Below are 13,675 nucleotides of genomic sequence, written 5' to 3'. Positions count from 1 at the left end.
CCCTAGGAACCCATTGCAGCCCCCGCCCCTCTCCTTAGTTTCAGCTGGCAGCAACATCTGTGTTTGCGCAGCGTCTCCCTTCTTGACCCCTGCCTGGGTAGCGATAGACCTCTGCAGACCCAGAGTTAAAGAGGTTTTATCAGCAGACCCCCACCAATAGATAAAAAATAAGAAAACGTAAGATGTTTAGAAAGAATTGATCATTTGGGTTCCCACGGGGCCCCAGGTTTTCTAAAGCTTTGCCATCTTGTGTTCTAGGTCTTGAAGATGTCAGGGGAATTGAAGTCCTTTTTTTCACAACAAAAAAATCAAAGACCTGTTCTCTTGGGTTCTGTGGGTTGATCTTTGAACAGGATAGTCCAAGCAGTGACAGCTTTACTTGGGAAGCTTTTAAATTTATCTGTCTTGAGTTTTTATATGTGCATTCTTAAAGCACATAGGTATTTACCTTATCCTGATTTATGGCCAAGCTGACTCCTATGGAGTTATTTGGAGGAAAACAAATGACTACTGCAAAAACCTTTGGCTTTTTTCTTACACCACATAGCATTTCAGTTTAATATTCCTTTGTGGACTTTCTGTGTGATTGTTGTGCTCATTAACTTTGATCCAGTAGGAATTTGGATAGCAGCAGACCTCATGGTTAGTGACTAGAGAAACTGAGGCACAGAGCTAGCTATTGTGCATGTGACTCAGGTGAATGCCCTGGCTGATGTGAGAAGGCAGAACAGAGAATTAGTGTTTGTCCTGCTTCTGATTATGTTTTCTTCCTTATCAAAGCCACATAACCTGGTCAACCAAGAACAGGTTATGTAACAGGTGTGTCGTTAGACTTTCCTTTGAAGCACCTCTCCTGTCTGTTAAGCAGTTTAGAAACACTTAAAGGTAGAGAAGAAAACGGTAGTTGGTAACTAAGGCTCTATGAAATTTCATCAGGTTCCTCACTTGTGTTTCACACCTTTTTTTTGTTTGTTTGCTTAATCATGTGAGTACTGCAGAAGAGTCTGGAATATTTTCTCATTGTGCTTTTATAAGAAACTACTGTTGTGGCTCAGACTTAAATTTCGCAGGAATTTCAGGTGAGCTCTGTTACGTGACCTCCTTTGGTATATGAGAAAAGGAAATGTGTTCTAAAGAGGTATTAAAACATAAAGGACTATAATATTACTTCTATATTGAGGATTCTGTACAGAATTGGTAGCCCCTATACTGGTACTTAAGCTCTAACTTCACATTCAGCCAGAGTTTATGACCAAGTGTGACTCCCCAGAAAAAAGATTTATGGTATAAATGTCGGAAAACCCCTTGCAATTGGAATATGGCTAGAATGGTACTGCATAGAGTCCAGATTACTCTCAAACTGCCAGGCCAACTGTAATTTTATTACAGTTGTAATTTAATTTACTGATCAGATATGGCAGACCTGGTTTATGTAGTTTTTGTTTAATTGCATCTGTATTTATGTTGCTTTAGTGGGACCTTGAATTTGTTATGAAGAGATGGGTCAAGCCCAGCAACTCCTGTTGAGAGTTCTAAATTAAAAACAGTGTTATATTGGAAGTGCACCAAATTCAGGGAATTTTGCCATGTTAGAGTTGTACTGCAAATATTATGCCACGTTGTAGGGCTTGAGTCCAGATCCCTCCCTTAGGCCAGGCTGGGCTTAAGAGTTCTTTTGCTTAAGAAGTACAGGTCAGGTACTAGATCACAGAGCATTTTGCCCTGATTGGATGGTACTCTGCCATTTTTGTCCAGTCTATATAATCCTTAGTTCTCGTGCTGTCATCCTGGTATTTAAAAGTTCTTAAAACCTCTAAGCAGCGTCACTTGCTATTTTGCATTCTGACAGTCTCTATCATGTTTCTGTCTTTTGATGAACATTTTCTTATATATATTTGACAAATACTTGAGGACCTACCGTATGCCTGGCTCTGCTCTCTGCTTTGATTCTCTGTACTGTGGGGTTCATATCTAAGGCAATACTTTCCTGATTTTAGAATTTTTAGGATCTGTTGCATTTTGAGCGGGCCTTGCACGCTCAACACTAAGACTTTGGGCTGATAAAATGTCAGGTAACTTTTTTCTGTGACAGTGCATCTTCTTAGCTTGACTGCAATTTTTCTCTTGAAATTTGATCTTGGGCACAATCGTAATTTTCTTATTTCTACCATGATTGCTCCTGGACTTTTTCTCCTGGATAACCAAGGTAATGAGATTTGACATTTTTAGTATGAAGGAGAGTGAAAACATAATTGAATATTGGGCATTTGTTCCAGTGATCTTGATTTTCGACATTTTTATAAAAAAATGTAATCTTCAGAGGTACAGTCTCTTATTTTAATCCTCAATTTGGTATTTTGAGGTTTGATTTCTGGAGAGGGTTGATGTAAAAGGAGTGCCTCATAGCCGAGAATGAAGGCCAGCATAGGAGAAGACAGGCGACACCTTTGCTTTACATAATAGCATGAGGAGAACCAGCACTCAGATAACACTGCTTGTTTCAAGTGGCAGACTTTGACTGTTGTGCACATGATCATTTTACCTTTAAAAATGCTTAAAATGTTAATATGCTTTCTATATTTCTCTCAGACACACAATCCCTTAAAAAAATCATGAAATATATTGCATATATTAACAAAATGTATGGTTTAGCTCTTAGATTCATTATCATACACTAGTGATTGTGCCCTTTTCAAGGCTTGCACCTCTTCTTCCATTATTTTATAATTTAAAGCAATTATCCTTTGTAAATTATCACCAAGTGGTTAAGAGTGGGGACTCTGGGGCCAGTCTGTCTCATGCGATGGACCTGACTCTGTCGCCTCTCTCTACCTCAGGTTTCACATCTGTGAAATGGGGATAATCATTGTAACTTGCCCTCTAGGGTTGCTGGAGGAATTCAGTGAGTTAATTTGCAGAGAGCACTTCTAGTAGTGCCTGGCAGAGATTAAGTGTCAGAAAGTGATGGTTAGATTTATAACAAATGGAAAATATACATTGAAAAGGGAGCTTGGGCAGGTTTTCCGGGTTTCAGAGCGCAGTGAGATGTCTGTGTGATCTCAGGGGGAAGTGCCCTAGGCTGGGAGTCCAGGGCAGGAGTGGAGACTGTCGCCTCTGGCCTCTCAGCTGTGTAACCTGGGGCAGGTATAACCCCTCTGTGGGTCTCAGCTTCCTCATCTGGTCACAGAGGAACGAGTAGACTTGATGGTCTCTACGGACCTGCTGCTTTGAACGTTCGATACAGCCCTGAAATTTGAAGGTGAGGGGGGTGAATGTCAATTCAGCTTTTGCTGTCTTGGGCAGCATGGCCAGGATGTACTGTCGACAGGGTCAGTCCTGCACCTGCAGCGGGTGGTCAGGAAACATTTGAAGGGATTATGAAATAATACTATTAACTTACCTCACCTTGATCACCAGACAGTCATCAGGTTGAAATGACTGAGTTATCTTTCTGGACTTAGTTCAGAGGGATTTCAGACATGAAAGTCTGGAGCCCATGCCTGTGGGTCATAGACCATCCTGCTCCCTTTCTTCTGTGGAAAACCCCGCTCCTTGTGGAAGAGGGCAGGGTAGAGCTGAGAAGGTGAAAAACAAGTGGGCTGATTGTTTCTGAATTTCATGATTAAAACATTTTCACACCTGATACAAGGGAAAACGTCACCAATGGCCTTTGCAGGGATGCTGTAAACTAGAAGGGTTTGGAGAAAAGACAGTCTCTTAAGGACTTCTAACTATCGAGGAAGTTTTCATTGGGCTGAATGGTTCAGGCAAATCCTTCTGGGGCAAATTTGTCTCTTCCCCACTAATGACTGTTGTTTATTGTCTGTGCCTGATCCTTTTTCTTGCTCCACCAGACTCCTGGTTTGCTATGTGGCCAGGTGTTAGTTTAAAAAAGTATGGGGTGCTCAGTGATTAATGAGATTATGGGTTAGTTGAGTCTCTAGCCCAGGATTCGAAGCCTGGCTGTTTGTTGGAATCACCTGGGTTCAGAATCGTTTAACTTGGGGCCAGCATCATCTTTCAAAAAGGTGACACTAGTTACTTATAAAAGGGTTTGCTAGCTACTCTCCTAATCTTTAGTGTTTCTGGCTTTCTGCAGCTGAAAGAATCCAGCAAAGGGTGATTTTCATGGCATTCCTTTTAGACGGTCAAGTCACATGTCTCCTACTGCCTGGTCTCGTGGACCCTCTGCTCCCATTAGCCAGGACTAGTAACTTCCTGTGGAACAAGCCCTGTATTTCCCAACTTCTTTGACGTTGTTCCTTTGTTCCCCTTTTCTTTCTAGCTCAAGTCTCTCGCAGTCCTCAAAGCAAGCTTAAGCCACCATCTCTGAAACTGTTAACTGAATTCTCAATTTTCCAACTCGAGCATAAACCGATTTATGGCAAGAACGCCGATTTAGGCTACTTTGTAGGGTCTCCGAGCAGAATATACATATATTGGATGGTTGGTTAGTAATTCCACTGTTACATCAAGTCCTAATTTACAGCATCCCCACAGATGCTAATGGTGATGTTTTCCTTTGTATCAGGTGTGGATTGCATTGGAAAATATTGAGATGCATGGGAGGGAAGGAGAATGTTGCTCAAGAAGTTAGATGGCTGGTCCTTCTCAGATATAAATGAGAGGCTACCCAGGCCTCTTTAGGTAACTGTACATTCTGTCTCAGAGAAGGCGATGGCACCCCACTCCAGTACCCTTGCCTGGAAAATCCCAGGGACAGGGGAGCCTGGTGGGCTGCAGTCCACGGGGTCACGAAGAGTCGGACATGACTGACCGACTTCACTTTCACTTTTCACTTTCATGCATTGGAGAAGGAAATGGCAACCCACTCCAGTGTTCTTGCCTGGAGAATCCCAGGGATGGTGGAGCCTGGTGGGCTGCTGTCTATGGGGTCGCACAGAGTTGGACATGACTTAAGCGACTTAGCAGCAGCAGTACGTTCTATCTGGGGAAATGAATGAAATTCTTGTTCAGAGTTATAGTCTTAAGACTGAAGGAAACTCGAAAGGTTTTTCTCTAGTTTCTAGCAAGTGAACAATCCCCATGTATAGCATACCTCCAAATGGTTGACCATTTGATTATTGTCCTTGAATACTTTCAGTAATGGGGGATTAATAACCAGAGATACCCCAGTCTGTCTTTGTTTTCTTCCCTCAACTTTAGATACAATTACTTGTCAAATTGTGCAACTTTAGATACAATTACTTGTCAAATTGTGCAACATGATTTGATATACATGTACATTGTGGAACAATTACCAGGATCAAGATGATCAACACATTCATCACCTCACATAGTTAACTTTTCCTGTGATGAGAACACTCAAGATCTACTCTCAGCAACTTTCCGGTATACAATATCATATTTTTTTAACTATAGCCACTGATGCTGTATGTTGTCTTTGTTAAAATATCTATGTAGGTTCTCTGCCCATTTTGTTTGTTTTGTTTTATTTAATCATTTGACTGCACGGTGTGTCATGTGGGATCTTAATTCCCTGACCAGGGATTGAACATGTGCCCCCTGCTTTGGAATATTAACCACTGGACCACCAGGGAAGTCCCTACCCATTTGAAAAATGAGATTTTGTTTTGCTACTGAGTTGTATGAGGTCCCTTATATATTTTGGATATTAACCTCTTGTTAGATATATGGTTTACATATATTTTCTCCCATTCTGTAGGTTGCCTTTTCATTTTGTTGATGGTTTCTTTTGTTGTGCAGAAGCTTTAGTGGTGGCTCAGACGGTTAAGCATCTGTTTACAATGTGGGAGACCTGGGTTCGATCCCTGGGTTGGGAAGATCCCCTGTAGAAAAGGAAATGGCAATCCACTCCCATTACTGTTGCCTGGAAAATCCCATGGACTGAGAAGCCTGGTAGGCTACAGTCCATGGGGTCGCAAAGAGTCGGACACTGACTGAGCGACTTCACTTTCACTTCAGTCACACTTGTTGATTTTTTGCATTTGTTCTTTGTTCTTTCGGTGTCATATCCAAAAATCATTGCCAAGACTGACGTTAAGGAGCTCCCCTGCCGTATTTTCTTCTAGGAGTCTTATGGTTTCAGGTCTTACAAGTCTTTAATCCACTTCAAGTTGATTTTTGTGAGTGGTATAGGATAGTGGTCCAATTTTATTCTTTTGCATATGTATGTCTGATTTCCCCAGCATCATTTATTGAAGAGACTTTTTCCCATTGAGTATTTTTGGTTTCATTGTTAAATATTGACCATACAGGCATGGACTTATTTCTGAGCTTTCAGTTCTGTTTCATTGATCTCTGTGTCTGTTTTTATGTCAGTACCATACTATATTGATAGCTTTGTAATATAATATGCAATCAGGAAGTGTGATGCCTCCAGCCTTGTTCTTCTTAAGATTGCATTGTCCATTCAGTCTTTTATTGCTCCATACACATTTTAGGACAATTGTTTTCTATTTTCCTGAAAAATAATTGGAGTTTTTACAGGGATTACATTGAATCTGTAGATGGCTTTGGGCAGTATGGGCATTTAAACAGTATTAACTCCTCTGATTCATGAACACGAGTATCTTTCCATTTGTCTTCAGTATCTTCGGTGTCTTACAGTTTTTGATGTATAGTTAAATTTGTTAAATTTATTCCTAAGTATCTTACTGTTTTTTGATGCTATTGTAAATGGCATTATTTTCTTTATTCTCAAGATGGTTAATTAGTGTACAGATTTTTGTATGTTGATTTTGTGTTTTGTGACTTTACTGACTTCATTGATTAGATCTAACAGTTTTTTTGTTGGAGTACTGAGGATTTACTATGTAAGATCATGTCATCTTCAAAGAAACATTTTTATTTCTTCCTTTCCCACTGGGATGCCTTTTAATTCTTCTTGTCTAATTGCTGTGACTAGAACTTCTGTACTGTGTTGACTGGAAATGATAAGAGAGGACATCCTGTCTTATTCCTGAACTTGGAAAGCTTTCTATCTTTTCACTGTTGAGTATGGTATTATCTGTGAGTTTGTTATATATGGCCTTTATTATGTTGCGGTATGTTTCTTCTATACCCAATTTGTTGAATTCTTATTAAAGGATGTTGAACTTTTGTTAAATGCTTTTTCTTCATTTGTTAACACATTTATTGATTTATGTATGTTTCTTTTTTCATTAATTTAAGTGTTAATCACTATAAACTTCCCTCTTAGAACTGTCTTTGTTACATCCCATAAGTTTTTGTATGTTGTGTTTCTATTTTTAATCTCAAGATTTTTGGATTATTTGAGTTCTTCTTTGACCAGTTGGTTTTTTAGAAGTGTAATTTAATTTCCACACATCTGATTTTTATTCTGACATTCTTCCTGTTATTGACTCCTAGCTTTAATCATTGTGGTTGAAAAAGATATTTTATATGGCTTTCATCTTCTTAAAATTTGTTAAGACTAATTTTGTGACCCAAAATACTCTCCTGGAGGATATGTGTGTGTGTAAGAAGAATGTGTATTCTTCTGCTGTTGATGGAATGTTTTGTATGTTAGGTACATTTGACCGAAAGTATTGTTTAAGTTCTTTATTTCCTTCTTGATTTTCTATCTGGATAATCTGTCTATTGTGAAGTCCTCTATGCTTGCATTGCTGTTTCTGCCTTCAGATTTGTTGTGTGTGTTAAGTCACTTCAGTTGTGTCCGACTCTCTGCGACCACGTGGACTGTAGCCCTCCAGGCGCCTCTGTCCATGGGATTCTCCAGGCAAGGATACTGGAGTGGGTTGCCATTCTCTTCTCCAGGGGAATCTTCCCAATCCAGGGACTGAACCCGGTCTCCCGCATTGCGGGCAGATTCTTTACCATCTGAGCCACCAGCATGCATATAATTATAATTGTATATCCTCTTGATGAACTGACCTCATTATTATATAATGACCTTATTTGTCCCTTGTTACAGCTTTTCTCTTAAAGTTTATTTTGTCTCATAAGTATAGGTACCCCTTTCTTTTAGTTTCTATTTGCATGGATGTCTTTTCCTATCCTTTCACTTTTAGCCTATGAAGAGTCCTTAAAGTTTAAGTGAGTTTCTTGTAGGAAGTATATACTTGGGTCTTGAGTTTTTGTCCATTCAACTACTCTTTGTCTTTTAATTTAAACCATTTACATTTAGAGTAATTTAGTTATTGATAGCAAAGGACACACTATTGACATTTTGTTAATTGCTTTCTGATTGTTTCATAGTTCTTTTGTTTTTCCTCTCTGACTGTCATCCTTTGTGAGTTGAGGAGGAGGCCTACCAGGGTTCTCCTACTGTCCTTTTATTTGTGGAGTGAAATCCCTCCAAGGGGATCCCTCTTTGCACCAAGCTGCTCTGGACTGAGGGATGGAGTGATGACAAATGCTTCCTAGGCTTTTCTATGCTGTCATCCTCTGTTTTTGAGCTCCACAGGGTTTCTGCTGCTGCTGTGCAGCGTAGAGCTTTCCCAGGACTGTTTTCATTGGTTTGTAGGTGGGCTATCTTTGGAAACCTTACATTTTTGAATGGTTTGTAGGTGGGCTATCTTACATTTTTGAAAACTAATTACATACCCTACCTTGAAGCCTATTTAAGTTGGTAACTCTTTCAACCCTTGTTAAGTGACATGATTTTGAATCATCTTACTACCTTGAATACTGAACATATACCAGTTTGCTATGTTCTTCTTATATGCTGACTGATAGTAAGTAGAACCATTCTAACCCTTGCTGAGATCCCCTTCCCTCCCAACATCCCTCCCTGCCCCAGTAAGCACTGAAGCCCCATGGTTAAGATTGTCAGCTGCAGATTACGAAAGTAGGGAGACTCTTCAGCTGTTACTTTCTGCCTTGTGTTGGGTAAGTTATCTGGACTTTTAGTCTGTTTTTACCTATTTCTCTTAAATAGGGTTGTTAAAAATGCTTAGCACAGAACCTGGGATAGATAGAATAATTTCTCTTAACAATGGCTTTCCAACCGTAGTCCTTCTAAAACAAGATTGCTGACTCTTGATGGTCAGTCATCTCGAAATAACTAAGTTTGTTTTTACACATGTTGCTGCTGAGTCACATCTCTTCATTCATGGATGTGTACAATTGGCTTCTTAGTCCCATGAATAAAACTTAATATTTATCTAAATTTCCTGTATATGACCATCTGTTCTAGCCTTTCAAAGTCTTTTAGATTGTTTATCTATACATTAATCATTCACAACCCTTTTTTATTCCAAGTTATCCACAGATTATGCGTTTCTTCAGTGTTTTAAGGAATAAAATTGTTGCCTAGGCTGAGCTCAAGGGCAGAACAATTTGATGTTTCCGTACACAGGGCTTCCCCTGTGGCTCACTGGTAAAGAATCTGCCTGCAATTCAGGAGACTTGTGTTCAATCCCCGGGTTGGGAAGATCCCCTGGAGGAGGAAATGGCAACCCACCCCAGGATTGCCTGGAGAATCCCATGGACAAGAGGAGCCTGGTGGGCTACAATCAATAGGGTCGCAAAGAGTTGGACAGGACTGAGCACACTCGCACATACAGACTTTATTTCAGATTAATATTTATCAGTTTTAGGTAAAGTTGTTCAGAGACTTATTCCTGTTTGCACTAGCATCTGATTCTTAATTCTCCATCCTGTCATAAGGATATATGCTGTTTCAACCAAATCTACTGTACATCTGCTATATGAAATTACCAATTTGGTGACCACATAGTGGAGTGGGGTTAGTCTCATGTGACTTATTCTTACAGAACTTACCTTGGCTCCAGGTAGCTACTGCTTCCTCTGAGGTACTCAGACACCAGCTTTTTAGTCTACTCTAGAATCTTGCTTATGATGAGTTTGAATGAAACTCCTTCGGTCTCTAGTTTTTGTTTTTTTTAAAAAATCTTTATTGGAATATAGTTGATTTACAATGTTGTGTTAATTTCAGGTATGCAGTAGAGTGAATCTGTTATATGTATGTCCACTGTTTTTTAGATTCTTTTCCCACATAGGTCATTAGGATTGGCTTTTTTGAAAATTGGCTGTCTCCTATGTTTGAATCCTGTCGTTGTCCATAGTTCTTATGATTATGATTGGAAAATCTCATTGGGTTCTTTCCCATCTTGACCCTGTCCAGAGGCAGCAACTTGTTCAGCACCTCTGGGTGTCCTCTTAGGATCGACTTTCCCACTTACAGAAGTTCTTTCTGTCCTCTTCAAGTGGAAGGTTTTCTTCCTCCAAGAGTAGACAAAGTCTCAGTGGCTGTGGAGGAGCTCTCCTTATCATCCATCTATACTACATCACCGGTCCTAAGAAGATCTATCTATTCCTTCCTTGATGTTCTGCCTTAAATAAATTGAAGTAAAAATCTGATTATCTTTAGTTTTTTGGCAACCTCATGTTATTTGGGCCTTTGGTCTGTCTGACACAGCTCTTAAGAGCATGCTGTCTTCATTATCTGTGCTGGAAAAGAGGCAGGGAGGAGGATAAAAGCAAAGCAATTATTTTTATCATCTGAATGGAAAACAGCACAACGCTGGGAATTGGGAGGCCTGGCTTTAGTCTTGAGCTCCTTGAACATAATGATCTCTCTATATCGCCACTGAATCCATATCATCTGCAAATGGGAGGTCTTGGGTTACTTCTTTGAACCATGGTGATTTCTTTAGGTAGTGATTTCACTGATTGATAATAGCATTTGGATGGGCTTCCCTGGTAGCTCAGCTGTAAAGAATCTGCCTGCAATGCAGGAGATGCACTGTGTAGGAGCTGTGGGTTTGATCCTACTGTGTATCAGTATATAAATTCGTGTACAAGAAATGGCTCATTTAACTCTTCATTGTTACCTTTTATGAAATCACCAGCTCTGCAACTTGTCAGAAGTTCTCAGGGATGAATTTCTGGAAGTTGTTTTTATACCCGCTATCCCAGCTCTTAAAGACTTAGCCAGTTTCCTGCGGGCCACTCACTATTCTTGGCTGTAAGGGGCAACACACAAAACCTATTGTCAGCGCTTTATTAAGTTTTAAATGGATGCATTCTTAGGGAGAATAAAATAGAAGCATTTCTCTTAAATGGTATCATTCATGTCAAAGTTGTTATATAAAATACATATGTATTTTTCTTTTCCCATTTAATAACCAGAAATGTTGATAGCCTGATAATTGAATGTAAAACACAATGTCAAAAATCTTTAAAATCGGTCATGGGAATTCGAGTTGTTTTTTGTTCTTTACTTAGAAAGATTCTATGGGACAGAAATTATGAGGCAAAGGTCTCATGGCTTTTGATTTTGGGCCTTTTAATAAAAACTTTTAAGTTGAGGTGAAATAGATTTCACATATAGTTCAATTAGGTTGTTTTGCAATAAAAATGAACACTGTAGATTACTTTCATATCTGTAGAAAGTCCCAAATTAGCTTTTCACTTGGTTTACTTACAAAAAGGGGGCTGAGCTAGGGAAAATTCAAATTTACTATGGACAGGTTAAGAAAACTTTCATTTTGAAAGAAATGCCAAGTAGAATTTAGATACTGGTTTGTTGGTTTTTCTTAAAATTAAAAATAGAATAAGCATTTCTTTTTTCTTTCACCTTCATAGTAGGAAACTTTATGTTTATTGTCTGTATGGCATCTTTATGTACAAGTAGCTGCAGAAATTAATAGACATAGACAAGATGTCTGGATTTCAATTTAAGAATTTTTTTTAGTGGGAGTGGGACATGATTGCTGGTGTTTTGTGCCTTTTATTTAAAAATGATGTTAGATTCTGTGTAAAAGAAACATTTTAAAAAGATAGTCTGGGGATAGCAAAGGCTGAAGCAGAAGCAGAATTTCTATTGAAATCTTAGCACTGCCACTAACCTACTGGGGGAGTCATACCCCCTCTCCTGGCCCTAGTGACCTCATTTGAAACCTGAGGAGTTGGGCCAACCCCTTTTCTGTGGCACATCCTGTCTCTTCAGTTCTGTGCTTCTCTGGAGGTAAGGATGGTGTTTTAAGCCTCCCTTAGATTACTGGCCGACTGCTTGGTACCTAGAGCGCTTTCAGACACTTGAGTGGCAACATCTGAATTGTTCGGGAAACTGGGTTTGAAGAAGCCACTTCAGGGTTGCATCTTTACAGGGAGAAATGGTTGTTCACAGCCTGAGATTTCCCTGTGGTGGCAGCTCGTGTTGTTGTTATCTGAATACTTCATGAGCAGTGAGGTGGAATCAGCCAGTAATAATGTCGTAATTATTTTTAATTGAATCCACACATGACTGAAAATGGGTATTAATTTCATTTTAGCAGAAGGAGTTAATGTCCCTAACTCCATTTAGGATAGGTGGAGAATAGGCACTGATAATCATTTTTTGAAAAAAAATTTGAAAAATGCCAATTTTTAGCTAAAATAACACTTAAAATGGCTCTTTCTCTTTCTCCTCCTCCGCTTCCCCACTTCATTTTTTGAAAAATGCCCATTTTTAGCTAAAATAACACTTATAATGGCTCTTTCTCTTTCTCCTCCTCTGCTTCCCCACTTCCCTCCACTTTGTTTTAAACTTGTAAAATCAAATAAGTGAAATCCCTTCTTTTTTTTTTTAAAAAGGTATAGCAAATTTATAAAACCTCTGGTATTTAATGTAGCTCCTGATTAGTGATATTAAAGAAAGCAAAATTGTACTCATGAAAAGGTGCCATTTTAAGGCATGGCACCTCAAGATGAAGACATCTTATAGTACTTGTGATTTGGACACTGGGCATTTTTCTGTTTGGGATTTTACTTACTGGATGTAGGGACTCTAAACATTTATCCAGGACTTCTTTCCAAAGCTTTTCTACCTCAGGGAGTTTAAGAGTTCTGTTAGAGTTGTTTTTTTTTCTATTAAATCCTAGTTTTGCTGGTAGAGAGTTCTGTTATTTTTCTGTTGACCAATCATGAAACAATGGTATTAAGTGAGTAATAGTTACATAATCACAATAGTAAAAGATGTTTATCTGCTTTCACAATCAATAGCCAGATGAAAAATAAAAGATAATTACAATTGCAAGCCATAATGGGAACATGATTAACCTAACAATATAAAATAATAACATACAATTTAGGCGGTCAAGCAGAGTGATGTGGTAAGTGGAAGTGCATGCATGCACGTCTTTTCATCTGCCCAGCCAATCTTGCTCTTTTGGTTGGTGCATTTAATGCATTTACATTTAAAGTAATTATTAATATTTATCCTATCACCATTTTAAAAAAATTGTTTTGGGTTTATTTTCTGTAGGTCTTTTTCTTCCCTTTTGTTTCCCACCTAGAGATTTTCCTTTAGCATATGTTGTAAAGTTGGTTTGGTGGTGCTGATTTCTCTTAACTCTTGCTTGTCTGGAAAGCTTTTGATTTCTCCATCAAATCTGAAGGAGAGTCTTGCTGGGTAGAGTAATCTTGGTTGTAGGGTTTTCCCTTTCATCACTTTATATATATCACGCCATTCCCTTCTTTGTAGAGTTTCTGTTGAGACATCAGCTGAGAGCCTGATGGGAGTCCCCTTGGATGTTGTTTTTCCCTTGTCGCTTTTAATATTTAATCTTCCTCTTTAGTTTTTGTCAGTTTGATTACTATGTATCTTGGTGTGTTCCTCCTTGGGTTTATCCTGCTTGGGATTATCTGTGTGTCCTGGACTTGATTGACTATTTCCTTTCCCATGTTTTGGAAATTTTCAGCTATTATCTCTTCAAATATTTTC

At 39.0% G+C, this 13,675-nt stretch overlaps 1 protein-coding gene across 8 annotated transcripts in view; it reads left to right on the top strand.

The window, feature by feature from the left end:
* Positions 1–13,675, top strand: part of ARHGEF28 (Rho guanine nucleotide exchange factor 28) — a 350,788-nt gene that overhangs the window by 1,466 nt on the left and 335,647 nt on the right. The window lies entirely within an intron of this gene.

Source organism: Bubalus bubalis, chromosome 19 (assembly GCF_019923935.1).
Source record: "Bubalus bubalis isolate 160015118507 breed Murrah chromosome 19, NDDB_SH_1, whole genome shotgun sequence".
In the NCBI taxonomy this organism is placed as follows: Eukaryota; Metazoa; Chordata; class Mammalia; order Artiodactyla; family Bovidae; genus Bubalus; species Bubalus bubalis.
This window is presented reverse-complemented; position numbering and strand designations above follow the sequence as displayed.